The sequence below is a fragment of the Hemicordylus capensis genome, chromosome 2, assembly GCF_027244095.1.
Source record: "Hemicordylus capensis ecotype Gifberg chromosome 2, rHemCap1.1.pri, whole genome shotgun sequence".
Classification (NCBI taxonomy): domain Eukaryota; kingdom Metazoa; phylum Chordata; class Lepidosauria; order Squamata; family Cordylidae; genus Hemicordylus; species Hemicordylus capensis.
In genome coordinates this window covers 110,895,001-110,909,457 of record NC_069658.1, presented here as the reverse complement: position 1 = coordinate 110,909,457, position 14,457 = coordinate 110,895,001, and the positions used below count along the sequence as shown (strand labels likewise).

At 41.8% G+C, this 14,457-nt stretch overlaps 1 protein-coding gene across 3 annotated transcripts in view; it reads right to left on the bottom strand.

Moving 5' to 3' along the window:
- The window catches only part of JAK2 (Janus kinase 2), a 140,735-nt gene extending 126,547 nt beyond the window's left edge, over positions 1 to 14,188 (bottom strand). For 2 of the 3 annotated variants that reach the window (XM_053293956.1, XM_053293959.1), the window contains exons 1-2: positions 13,889 to 14,188; positions 13,314 to 13,380 (exon numbers count right to left, since the gene is read on the bottom strand). The gene's annotated coding sequence lies outside the window, so the exon portion shown is untranslated. The remainder of the gene's footprint in view (positions 1 to 13,313; positions 13,381 to 13,888) is intronic. The other variant, XM_053293957.1, reaches the window with a different exon arrangement.
- Between the last annotated feature and the right edge of the window lie 269 nt (positions 14,189 to 14,457).

Here is a 14,457-nt window from a genome sequence, read left to right as displayed (position 1 = left end):
CTAAGGTGATACTTGCGGCAAAGAAGCAATTCTTTGCCACAAGTATCGCATCCACAAGCTCACATCTGGCAGAGTTGTTCAGGGATGTGAAGGGGATAATGTGTGCCCCTTCCACCTTGAATAGGTACTTGGAACCAATAATTATTCACTGTTACATTTTTAATGAGTTTTGTGTGGACAAAGTCTATAGTATTCAGGCCGATTTAGATTCAAACTCCACTATTATTATTATTATTATTATTACATTTATATCTCGCTCTTCCTCCAAGAAGCCCAGAGTGGTGTACTACATACTTGAGTTTCTCCTCACAACAACCCTGTGAAGTAGGTTAGGCTGAGAGAGAAGTGACTGGCCCAGAGTCACCCAGCTAGTAGCATGGCTGAATGGGGATTTGAACTCGGGTCTCCCCGGTCCTAGTCCAGCACTCTAACCACTACACCACGCTGGCTCTCAAATGTTACAGAGTCTGATGCGAGGTGTGCAGCAGCTTCTCTTATGTGACGACCCTGGATCAATTTCAATTTGTGACTCCTGAGGATGTGGACAAGTGGCTCAGAATGATGCAGCCTACCACCTGTCCTCTCGATCCTTGCCCAATATGGCTTATACTATCTGGCTGGGAGGCTGTTATAGAGGGCCTGGTAGAGATTATAAATGCTTCTCTGAGGGAGGGTAGGATGCCGCTTGTCTGAAGTAGGAAATCATTAGACCGCTTCTGAAGAAGCCTGCCTTGTATCCCTCAGAGTTAAGCAACTACAGGCCTGTTTCTAACCTTCCATGGCTGGGCAAGGTGATTGAGAAGGTGGTGACCTCCCAGCTCCAGGCGGGTCTTGGAGGAAACTGATTATCTAGACCCATTTCAAACTGGCTTCTGAGCTGGCTATGGGGTGGAGACTGCCTTGGTCAGCCTGATGGATAATCTAATTGGCAACTGACAGAGCGAGTGTGACTCTGTTGGTCCTTTTGGATCTCTCAGCGAGTATTGTTCTGGAACGTCTGAGGGGACTGGGGGTGGGAGGCACTGCTCTGCAGTGGTTCCGCACCTATCTCAGGGGCAGATAACAGATGGTGTCTCTCAGGGACTGTTCTTCAAAATGTGAACTTTCCTATTGTGTCCCTCAGGGCTCCATATTGTCTCCGATGTTGTTTAACATCTACATGAAACCACTGGGAGAGATCATCAGGAGATTTGGTGATCTACTTCTCCATGTCAACCTTCTCCCAATGAGGTTGACATGGAGAAGTAGATTTAATAAATGCCTGCCTGGATGCAGTAATGGGCTGGATGAGGGATAACAAATTGAGGCTGAATCCAGATAAGACGGAGGTACTTATTGTGCGGGGAAGGAACTCGGGAGACGATATTGATCTGCCAGGTCTGGATGGGGTCACGCTCCCCGAGAAGGAACAGGTACGCAGTCTGGGGATGCTTCTGGATCTGAACCTCTCCCTGGTGTCCCAGGTTGTGGTAGCCAGAGATGCCTTTTATCAGTTTTGGCTAATACGCCAGCTGCATCAGTTTTTTTAGATGAACGACCTCAAAACAGTGGTACATATGCTGGTAACCTCTAGACTGGATTACTACAATGCACTCTATGTGGGGCTGACTTTGTACATAGTCTGGAAACTGCAGCTGGTCCAGAACGCGGTGACCAGGTTGGTCTCTAGATCATCTAGGAGAGACCATATCACTCCTGTGTTGAAAGAATTACATTGGCTGCCAATATGTTTCCAGGCAAAATACAAGATGTTGGTCATTCTCTATAAAGCCCTAAAGAGCTTAGGCCCTGGGTATTCAAGAGAACGTCTTCTTCACCATGAGCCCCACTGCCTGCTGAAATCATCTGGAGAGGTTCGCCTGCAGCTGCCACCAACTCGTGTGGCGGCTACTTGGGTACAGGTCTTCTCTGTTGCTGCCCCTGGACTTTGGAATGCGCTCCCTGTTGAAATAAGAGCCTCCCCATCTCTGGCAACTTTTTAAAAGGTGCTGAAGACACATTTATTTACCCAGGCTTTTAATTAGATTTAATTGTTTAAATTTTAATGTTAATGTTTAAATATTTTAATTGTTTAATTGATTTAGTTTTTATTTTAAATGTTAAATTGATTTTAATTGTTTTTATTTGTTGTAAACCACCCTGAGCCATTTGGTACATAAAGCAAATAAATTAATAAATCAAATAAACATGCACATATTAATCGCAGGCAATGTAAAAAATGAACAAGGTATATGGGACTTAGTGAGGAACAGGAGCCCCTTTAAAAGAGAGAGAGATCTAACTGTGAAAAAGGACTTGACTAATTATGCCCAAAGAGAGTACCAGACTACTGCAGCCATCATGCTGAGCTCCCATTGTTTCACTGTTAAATTCAGCGATGTGGGATCGACCATTTTCCAAAACAGAAAATTTTGTGGGAAATTTCCCATACTTTATTTTTTCGTGTACAATTTTCTAGTTCTAAGAATTCATTAACAATGAAATCTATGCCAATGAAATATTAGGCCAGCCTGGCAATTTCAAAGTTTTAATTAAGATTTTTCAGGTAATTATCTCTAGAAAGTAGGTGAGAAAGTACACATGTTGATTTATTAAGTACCCCTTTAAAAATAATTTCCTTCCACATAAAGCTTTGAATGTGTTTCCATATAACATTTAAACACACAGTTAAGTATTTTTACTGAGGTCCCCCCCGCCCATCAAATATTTCTGTTCAAATACTTAGCTACTTGGGAAACAGTCAGATACAGGCAACATCCTGAACAACACTGCACACATGCAGCCAAACAAGAAACTCCAACAGCAGCTACAGTTCTGTCATTTGAAGTGTGCATGGAAGGGGTGACTTCTGCTGATCTATCCTTTCCCCAGAAGCGCTTGTATAACTCACAGGTATGTCCCCAAGTGTCACACATATTTCAGGGACATATGCAAAATTGCTTCATGAGAGAATTTTGTCTCATCATTTTGATAACATCAGAAATCAGTCACTAAGGCAATGGCACTATTTAAAATAATAATGTTGGTACTTAAATCCAGCTAGAATTATCTACCAATGGTGAGTCATGCAAGCTAGTGCACATATTTCCCAGTTTCCTCTGACTAATATAAAGTTACAAAGGTGCACAGGCCAACTCAAAATTAAGTTTTGGCAGTTTCACAACACTTGGGGAGAACCAGTCTTTACAATGTAAGAATTAACCATCTAAGCCAAAGTATGAAAAGCAACTGTAATTAAGACAGATTGGATGAACCATGCATCTATCAACAAATTTTTTTAAAAATCAAAATTAAAATCATGCCCTTTTTGAATAGAAAAAAATGCACCTTACACAATGCCTTCATCTCTTGGTTGTGAGCCTCCCAGAGGCATCTGGTGGGCCACTGTGGGAAACGGATGCTGGACTAGATAGGCCGTGGGACTGATCCAGCAGGGTTGTTATGTTCTTTTCTATAATGGACTTAAGACTAAAGTGTACACCAGTTTTGGTTACCAGTGAGTATGAAGATAATATTTAGAACAAAAAGTCAATTTCCAAATTGGACTTTCCCTATCAGTGATAATTCAATTTCATTGAGGAAGATATAGGTTAACTAAATTCTCCCTCCCTATGATGCTGTTCTGCACCAAATATATGCCAATGTGAGCTCCTTGGAGCAAGAGAAAGAATTAAAATTACTATATTTACGTTACTGAACTACAACTCTCATCATCTCTAGCCACAATGGCCAAATACCATTATGGTTCAGGATGATGGGAGCTATAGTCCAACAAAATTTGGAGACCCAAATTTGAGAACCCCTGGACTGTATTATGATGCTCAGCAGCTCAAATGGGATATAAACAGTTAGCCACGGATCTGGGAGCCAGTGCAAAACACACCTACCATCAATGCCACTTCGGGTGTTCCTGCAATACACATGCCCTGCCAAAGTCCGTTACAGTGGACACCTCCCAAGGATTATTGTATAGTAATAATTGAAAAGGGTATTTTTCAAGTATTATTGCTGGTCAATTGTATAAGAACTTTTAGTGAAGCAGTGTTTTATAGTCCTCCATCCTCAACTCCAGCTTCATTAAATGTCACTCTTATTTTACAGATTCAGAACCAAAGCTGAAAAATCGTGACTTGAACTAGACCAACTACTGAGTAATGGGAAGAACGTGAATTTGAGCTGCCTCCCAGACTAGTGTTAATCCACTAGACAGATGGACTCAAATATTTTTAATAGGGAAGGGAACTCCTGGGATGAAAGTGGTAGAGAAGCAAACTTTATTTCAACAGTTCAGTCAACAAATCTTGATTTTCCAAAAGAGCTTTATCACTGGGGCGGGGGAATCAAATACAGCACACAAAGTTTAGTGTGTTTGTATGTCAGTCAGAAGCCATCAGTCACAATTCTAGTTCCATATACCTGGGAGTTCTACAATTATAGTATCTGAATTTTACCATAGTAGTCTACCAAGAAGAATATTATAAGGGACAACTTTTGCCCCAAATTTCTTTAGGCAATTAATATACACACACCCAATCCCATCAGATGAGGACTAATTATTTCTCCTTAGCTGTGTAGCAAACAGGCATTGTGGAGAGAGAGAAAAGCAGAAGTCTACCTAGATCAGGAGAAGAAGAGAGAGAATGAGAATCTAGGTTCCTGTAAATTTAAGATCACTAGGCACCAACAACTGCGGGGGTTTTTTCATCTGTGCATATCGTTAGCAGGCTGGTTTCTAGCTTCCTAGGATGTTCAAGTGTTTTTTTACAATACTGACGGAAGTACAGTTTAAATTTTAAAAACAAACTTGCAATAACTATACATAAACATGATCCAATTATATATAAGTTATTTAGAAACTGGACATTTAGTTTCCATGCATACACTGTGTGGTGATGCACATAGTTCTGTTGTAGCAGCTGGAGACTAAGCAAAGTTATTTTTAGCTTACATTAATGTGGCTTCCTACAAAAAATGTAGAAGATGAACCTAATGAGCTATCTCTCCCATATACTCAGTCTGTATAATCTACAGTTGACCTAATACCTCTACATTGCTTTGTATACATTTAACACCTTTAATGCAGCTGTAATCGCATTAGGAGAGTCTCTTCAAACTATACATTGCAGGCAGTGGGTAGCAGCACTGAGGCTACTTCACCGTTTTTATTTTCTGGTATTGAAACAAGTGGCAAATAAAATAGAGAATAATTGTGTGGTTTGTAGATTTCTGAAGCACTTCAGTTTTGTCATGAAGTTAAGCACCACAGCCAAAGAAATATCCATGATTACTTCATCACAGGGTGATATCCACCCTCATTTGCATGAGCACATGAGTCACTTAGAGAGACACCTAACTAGGAAAACAAAAGGCAGCAAAACTGCAGGTCTGCTTTTACAAATTATGCCAAGATAGATTTAGCTCTTAATTGTCCAGTCAATAAGATGGGATCAAATATTGTGTATAAAATGCATTCTATAGACTTTAATGAAATAATTCAAGCAAGAGCTTAACTCACAGTAAGAAAGGGTGGGGGAACACCCCACCCTTTTATTTGCATTGTATACACACTCCCATTCCTGAAATTACTGCACTTTCATTTCTTGTCAAACCCTACCTTACCATTCATGTGGCAACCCCTACAGTGTCAACTTCTAAGTGACAAGTGGAGTGCCACTTCTAATGACAACTGCAGTGCCAACTTCTAAGTTCAAAAGACTAGCAAATATCCTTTAAAAATCATGCTTACTTCATAAAGACACAACACACAACAGTGAGCTCTGACCAAATAATACAAGACCCAACTCCTTTTCTGTAGCATACATGAAGAACTATCTTGACTGCTAAATGCACCCTGGCAGCTTGAAAAAGTCAACTTATTCTTCTGTTTGGCAATATGATAAATTAGTTGGGTTCAGCTGTGAAAAAGGCCAACTCCATGCTAGGGATCATTAGGAAGGGGATTACAAATAAAATGGCTAATATTATAATGCCTTTATACAAATCTATAGTGCGGCCACACCTGGAGTACTGCATACAATTCTGGTCACCACATCTAAAGAAGGACATTGTAGAACTGGAAAAGGTTCAGAAGAGGGTAACCAAGATGATCGGGAGCCTAGAGACTTTCCTTACAAGCCAAGGCACTTTGGGCTTTTTAGTTTAGAAAATATTCGACTGAGGGGAGATATGACAGAGGTCTATAAAATAATGCATGGTATAGAGGAAGTGGAGAGAGAGAAATTCTCCTTCCTCTCACAACACTAGAACCAGGGGTCATCTCATTAAATTGATTGCCACAAAATTTAGGACAAGCAAATGGAGGTACTTTTTCACACAACGCATAATCAACTTGTGGAATTCTCTTCCACAAGATGTGGTGACAGCCAACAACCTGGATGGCTTTAAGACGGGTTTGGATAACATCATGGAGGAGAGGTCTACCAACTGCTACTAGTTTGAGGGCTATAGGCCAGCCTCAGAGGCAGGATGCCTCTGAGTACCAGTTGCAGGGGAGTAACAGCAGGAGAGAGGCTATGCCCTCTACTCCTGCCTGTAGGCTTCCAGCGGCATCTGGTGGGCCACTTGTTGTAAACCAAGTCTGATTTGTATACTAGATATTCTCCGGAGCTAGCATATGAAATTAGGCTGGTTTCACCAGTGTCACAAAGTGATCAGTTCTTTTATACAGTGACCATGTATAGTCTGGGAGCAAAGGTAGAAAGATGGCCAAAACACTCATAAATAATTCAACGGGCTTTATTAAAGAAAGTTGCTCATCAGGATAAAATTCAAACACGTCATCTAAATTAAACGTCTCTCTGATTCAGTGTGCCTAGCTATCATAGGTGTGTGCAATCAATAGTTACAGCTGTCTAACAAATCCTAATAAAGCATTTAGAGAGAAACAGAGAGAGGAGGAGGAGGAAGGGAAGGCTCAGGAAAGGGGTGGCAGTGATTAGTAGGGAGGAGCGAAGTGGGGAACAGGCTAGGCTGTGTGTTGAATAGGCATCTCGCCAGGTTCATGAAGAAGGCTTCAAAGGAGTTGTTCATTGCTGGAACTTGAAAGTGATGCAGGCTTCAGATGGAGGAGAAATGCAGGTGCTGGAGAACAGGAGCCTGAGGTGCAAGCTTCAAGCAGTCAAACAGGATGGTGCTAGTTTGCTCAAAGCGGGGCAGAGAGTGAGAGCACCATGGCTGGGGAAGTCTTGACCTCTCACTGTTCCTGTCCATGGAGCAGGCACCAACAGTTCCTGTCCATGGAAAGAGTTCCTGCTTTTAGCAGCAAACTCTGGGATCGCTCATGAGCAAGTATTGCTTGTTAGGCAAAGATTGCCAACTGCCATATGCAGAGACTCCCTTCTTATAGTGGCTCCATCCTTTGATGTCCATTTGGGTCTCCTGGATCACAAAAGATGTTCATTCCTGTTATCCTCTGGATATTGTCTTTTAATTATCAAGATATCAGTTCAGCCCAGGGAGATTTCAATCCCATCTTCTGTTAGCTGCTGTTCTGGAGAAGAGACTGTTCTATTTTGCCCAAAGCAAATCTGCATCTCTGAGCTGCAAATGAGCATCTTTTCTTGTCCCCAGATTTCTGGCGCCTGGTCCCAGAAGGTGTTAAAAGTCAGAGGAGTTAGTGAAAGAATTAGGTTTATTTGTGTGAGACAGCAATTACACAAGGAGTAATTACTCCTTGTGTACATCTATCTAATGTGTAATTATAACAAAAGAATGTTTAAAGTAACATCAAAAAGGGGTACATGTTTGAGGCTAGTTAATCAATACATTTGACTAAGACAGAAGCATCCTGTCAGCGAGGTAAGGGGATAACTGGAGAGCAAGTTAATTTTAGCAGTGTGAGACTGGTAATTAAGCCTGACCCATTGTGTCTCTTGTGAGTTTCACAAGCACTGATAAACAATGCTAAATTACCCCTGCCTTCACAAATCATGGGGTCTGGGTATCATGTACTGGTTAGGTTATCTGAATTCAGGCATTAATTGAGTACTTAATAAAATGGAATCAGACATAGGCCTGGGTTCCATATAATTCTGAGTTGGTAGCTCTGGGTTGAATGTTGGGGTCAGAGTGTTCCCAACACACTGTGTGAAACAGGATGCTGGACTAGATGGGCCTTGGGCCTGATCCAGCAGTGCTGTTCTTATGACACTGGGCAAGCACAGAAACAGCATCTCCAGAATGGCCTGGGGTGGCAATATACAACTGCGTATCATCAGCAGGAGAAAGCATATCCTCCCTGAATGCTCGCCTGGAGGTGATAATGGGCTGGATGAGGGATAACAAACTGAGACTGAATCCAGACAAGACGGAAGTACTTGTTGTGTGGGGTCATAACTCGGGAAACCATATTGACCTGCCTGTTCTAGATGGGGTCACACTTCCTCAAAAGGAACAGGTACGCAGTTTGGGAGTGCTTCTGGATTCACGTCTCTCCCTGATTTCTCAGGTTGAGGCAGTGGCCAGAAGTGCTTTATATCAGCTTCGGTTGATACGCCAGCTGCATCTATTTCTTGAGATTGATGACCTCAGAACAGTAGTACATTTGCTGATAACCTCCAGACCTGATTACTGCAATGCGCTCTATGTGGGGCTGCCTTTGTATATAGTCCGGAAACTACAATTAGTACAGAACGCGGCAGCCAGGTTGGTCTTCAGATAATCTTGAAGAGACCATATTACTCCTATATTACAGGAGTAACTCTGGCTGCCACTAGGTTTCAGGGCAAAATACAAAGTGCTGGTTATAACCTATAAAGCCCTAAACAGCTTAGGCCTGTGGTATTTAAGAGAGCATCTTCTTCTGCACGATCCCCATTGTCCACTGCATTTGTCAGGGGAGGCCCGTCTGTGGCTACCTTCAAGTCGTTTGGTGGCCACTCAGGGACGGGCTTTCTCAGCTGTCGCTCCAAGACTTTAAATGTGCTTCCCGCTGGTATAAGACTCTCCCCATTTCTAGCGGTTTTTAAATGATCCTTGAAGACTCATTTTTTTAACCAGGCCTTTTAGCTTTTGTAATTTTAAATTTTGTAAATTGTTCTCGTTTTAGGCAGCTTTTTGGAGTTTTAATTGATTTTCATGTTTTATTTATTTGTATTGTTTTATTATTGTGAACCACCCCGAGACGTTGGGTTGGGGCAGTATAAAAATCTATTAAATAAATAAATAAATAAATAAATAAATAAATAATATTGATGGAATTTCACCCCAAACCGGTGGATGACCTATCCCAGTGGTTTTATGTAGATGTTAAAAAGAATGGGTGCAATAACCAAGCCCTGAGGGACCCCATAGAGAAGTGATCACAGGGCAGAGCACTTGCCACCAATGCACAAGAACTAAAAGTGCCCACTAAAGAAGGAATGAAACCAGTGCAGAATAGTGCCCCCAATACCCAACTCACACACCCTTGCCCCACCCTGTGGATGCCTATGACCACCTCAAACTCAGGCAGAGAAATTGAAGCAGCAACAGTATTGATGTGTCACATAAGCCTCCAAGCTGCATCCAGATAGACTCCTTGAAATGTATCCAGGACACTGGCCAATCCACATAAGACTCCAGACCATGTCCAACTGTACAAGGATTATCACATGTCTACATCCCATTGAAGTAAATGGTATTAGAGAGAACACTCAAGTATACAAATGTCACTGACATGAATGAATGAATTTAGCCACATCTAACTTCCTCTAGATTGTGTTTCTCTTGTTTTTAGGCAGGGTGGATTTGATTTAAATCAAACTGATTTAAATCACGATTTAAATCACTAGCAGGGTGGATAAAAATTAAAAAAATCCGATTTAAATCAAAAAAATCCGATTTTTTAAATTTAAATCGGATTTTTTTTATTTAAATCGGATTTTTTTTATTTTTAAGTTAGTTTGATTTAAATCAAATCCACCCTGTTTTTAGGTTTGAAATATATCTCTTTTCTAGATGAACTAAAATGAAAGTGTCATTTATCCAGATTGCTGGATCCTATTTCTCCCTTCCACTGCTGACAGCAAGCAGACATGCTGGCCTCAGAAAAGAGCATGTGTGGGCCTGGAAAGTAAGCAGGCAATTGAGCCACAGGATCTGAGGAGGGGCTGAGAGGCCAACACTGGCATCACTCATTCCGCTCACTTTCCATGGTACTTGGTGTCAATGTCATCTCCTGATGGGGGGACGTTGGGTCAACAAGGGTGACACTCCGTGTCAGCACTGGGCTCACTGGGGAACAGGTTGGCACATTGTGACTTGCCTCAAACAGTCAGCTGCAACACGCTACCAGTGGTAAGGTTAGCATGCTATATCTGTCAACAGGACACTAATGCTACACAATAAAACCTAGAGAGCCTCGGCACAAGACAGTTTGTCAGAACACAAAGGAATATCTTCAGGAGCCTATGCATTTTCCAACTGCTGCTGAGCACAGCAGTGTCGTCAACATTAGCAACATTCAGAAGTTAGTAATACTGTATCTCCTATTGCCAATTCATAAAAAGGCATGCTTGATACCACAGCCAGACCATGAACAAAATGGCGTAGTGAGAACTTCAAGGCCAAGAGTTTGAAACATGTTTATGGACAACTGGTGCTCGCTACCATGGAAAAATGTTACTGAAAAAAACTGAAAGTAGAAGTACCATATTGTGGTGATGGTACCAATGAGCTACATCCTCCTTGTCCCTCCTATAGTGTATATGTACCATTTCCCTTCACAAGCAACAATACTCCTTGATGCATTCTGATGTATTTCATGGTTCCTATATGGTCCTGTGCAGGGTTTTTCTTGTGGTTGTTTGCATACTTGCAGTACACACATGTAAAGGTCAGCACAGGAAGAAGCGACAAGAGGACAAAGGTTCCAAACATTAAGACAGCTTCACTTCTAGGGCACTCCTAATAGCAGCTTTAACTATTTTTCGTTCCATATTTAGGAAAAGATATACCAGAAATAATCATGACATCTCAGTATACACTGTTACACTGTTCAGTACTTTGGAAAGTGTTGGATGTATTGAAAGGCAGAAAATTCTAGCTTGGCATCAAGTAGTGGATACCAGAAAGACATTTCACATAGGTCTGCAACTAAGGAAAGATTCAATATTCCATGGAACAGCATATCATTCTGGGGAAAGGCCCACTGTCACAAACCTAATAAAGTGGGCCAAACACACAGATTTTAAAAGTTAAATATTAACTTAATTCATTTCTTCAATGATTTTTTTTTGTAAAATGTTAAGTTTGTAACTCAACTTGCATAAAATACTGCTTTACCTTTGAAAGCACACCAAAACAAAGTACGTTTATGCTGATTTTGGACAGCCCATAACTACAAAGAAATGAACCACAGCAGAACCACCCAATTATCAGTTTTTAAAAGCATACTAAACTTACTGAGTTTCTGAATATGAGCAATACATTTCAGAAACTTGCAAAACTATGTTTTGGTAACATGCTTAACTCCTAACATTCAAATTACCTTCACTTTTCTGAAGCTGAATTCTACCTCCCTCAGAAAAAACCTAAAATACAGCTTTTTAATAAAGCAACTCATTAAAATCACACCTATAAAAGCACACCAGGGCCAATATAGCATCCTAAAATTAATTATGTAATTAACTGGTATGAAAAAATGAGTAAAAATAACATGGCATACACAAGAGCTATGCAATGAGTTTTAGTCATTTTCTGCGGCAATGCACAGAAAATGTCCCACAGGATTTAGTAAGACTGTACTCTTAACGTCTACATTACTGACAACTGCAACTCTCTGCAACGTGATCATCATATCTGCCATAGATACACCACTACTACCCTGGTGCTTTTTCTCTATAGCAAAACAGAGAAACAGACACACATCCTTAAACATTGGCGTGTGTGCCCAAGAGTCATAGCTCACAGTTGCCCATACATGAATGTTTAAGGTCTCCCACCTGTCATTCATATATTTTACATGTTTGCTATGTTGGCCGCCCAGAGAAGTAAGTTTGGGCGGGGTATAAATTTGATAAATAAATAAATATAGGGAAGACAGAGACGTGCTTCTAACAGAAAAAGAAAACCATGTAAACTGTATAGCTACGCACAGTTTTTAATGTGGGTTTTTTTAAGCCAGCATTCACCTACTCCTCCACTCAGATGCGCTTTAAATGTCCAAATTGTAAAAGCAGTTTTGCATTCCTTTACCTATTCCAGCATCATTAAACACTATCATTTGCAGAAAGCAAGATCTGATTTGCTGTCTTTAACAGACCACGAGGAAACACCATAAGAGAGGTGTTTCAACAAAGCAACTATCATGTTACAGATGTCAAAATGATGTAGTAGCTAATGAAACTGACACCTTATCCTCCTACAGCAATACTTTTCATTTTTCCTTAAGAAGTGTATACAATAACATTTTACTGACAAATGGTTAAAAGTACATGGAAGATGGTGGCTTGTACAACACAACTGAGGGCCACTCTAGAGAAAATTTTTAATCAGGATCACATGCTGTGTAGAGGGAGCTTAACTCTTTCTCCTCACACTCCTTCCCCAACTCCCCCCCCACACACACACACAGAGCTAAAAGCACCTTTGGTGATGGGGGTGGAATGACCCAAATCAAACCCTTGACCCTCGCAGCTGCTTTTAACTGAAGAAAAAGACTTTGGAAGATCCAATCACAGATCTCCCACATCACATACAATTTGGCCCCAAATTTGCCATTTTGGAGCTGGCTGTGTATTAAAAATTAAATTTGAACTAAACACATTATAAAGTTAAAATATATTTCTTGTTGATACTTTTCATTTCCTTCAAAATGTAATGTTCCTTAACAATTCAGCAATTCCAAAAAGAATTACTTTCCTATATAAACAGAGAAGAAAAGGAAGAAGATGCAGTGATTAAAGTGAGAGGATGAAGGGCTATACAGTACTGTCTCCCTACCTTCAGTTTTACTGCAACTGCATAGCTTATTTCTTCTTCCTCACCCCAAGAAGTCTGCTGTCACCTCTCAATAATCTACACAACCTTTTTTCTCATTAAGGAAGAAATGGATTGGCAATGGAATAGATTTTATATTGAGAGAAAGAAAAAGGAAGCACAGAGAAAGAGAAATCATAACAAGGTAATATGCTTAAGTACAATGTTTATATTGTAGCCAAGGTACAACAAGAATATTGGGAGGGGGGAGAGAAGATCTCATTCCTTTAAACAATTAATGTCCTAATGACACTATAAATATATATCATATTTTGGCGGTGCATTATTTAAGCATAGGCCAGAGAGACAGAGAGAGAGAGAATACAAACACACACCGTGGGAAAGGTGAAAGAAAGGCCTCTTCTGTCCATGGGGAAGGTGTTCGCATCTTTCTGCCTCAGTCTAAACAAAAGAATTATTGTTTTAAATGAAGGCACAATTTTACCTTGAGTTAAAAATGACCCACCCACCCCGCCCCGCTTTCCTGGCCTCCTCTGAACAGTACATTCTGGGTATTCTTCCACATTTGATAAATACAGTACACCAACCAATTTGGCTTCGTTCACACACACACACACACCCCCCCCTCTTAAACAACCCGAATCAGGAGCAGAGTTTTTCGAGGTGGGTGGATAAGAGAAATCAGCAGTTTGAAGTTCTCAACCATAAAGAAAGGGAGAAGTGAGGAAAGACTGCACAATACGCGTCTCCTTTTCTTTCGCACACATTTGCCAAGGCAAACTAACGATTCCCCAGAACTTGCCGCCCTGCTGAGGTAGGGAGGACACCGCGGGGTTCCTTCTCCCGTGCTCGCCTTCGGATGCACATGCGCGCAACTGTAGAAGTCGGAACAACATATGTGTACACACGTATATTAAACAGGCGTATTTGGAGCTTGTCATTTACTCACCCGTGTTGCTGTGGCTACTGCGCCCTCGGGGCCGTTTCTTCCAAACTAGCCAGCCACTGCACGCAGGCAAGTTTCTCCGAGGCACTGGTCAGCAAGGAGAGGAGGAGGAGGAAGAAGAAGAAGAACCACCAGCAGCGCCTCTCTGTGCCAGCTTCTCCAGGCGCACGAAGAATTCCCCGAGCCCGGCCTTTCCTGGCGAGCTGCACTTTCTCCCTGTCTGTTCGCCTCGGGGTGGTGGGGAAAGAAAACTCCCCAGGCCTGCGCTCGCGAGGCTGGGGCGACAATTCGCGAGCTGCGTCACGAGGCAGAGACTCTCTACGAAGCGCAAGAGCTGCTGCTGAAGGCGGCTGACGACTGACGTCTCCGCCCAGCGGGGAGGAGCCAAGTATGGGGCTGGTTGCTTGCTTGCTCTCCTCCTGCCCGCTGGGAAGGGTGTTGCATTGCTTAGAAACGCTGCAATGGCAAAGGCCGCTTCTGAGCGCTCACGTGCCCGGATTGTGTCAACGTTAAGTGTGCTTAGCATGGTAGTCTTGGCCCTGGAGAGGGGTGCGTTGCCATCACCTAACGGA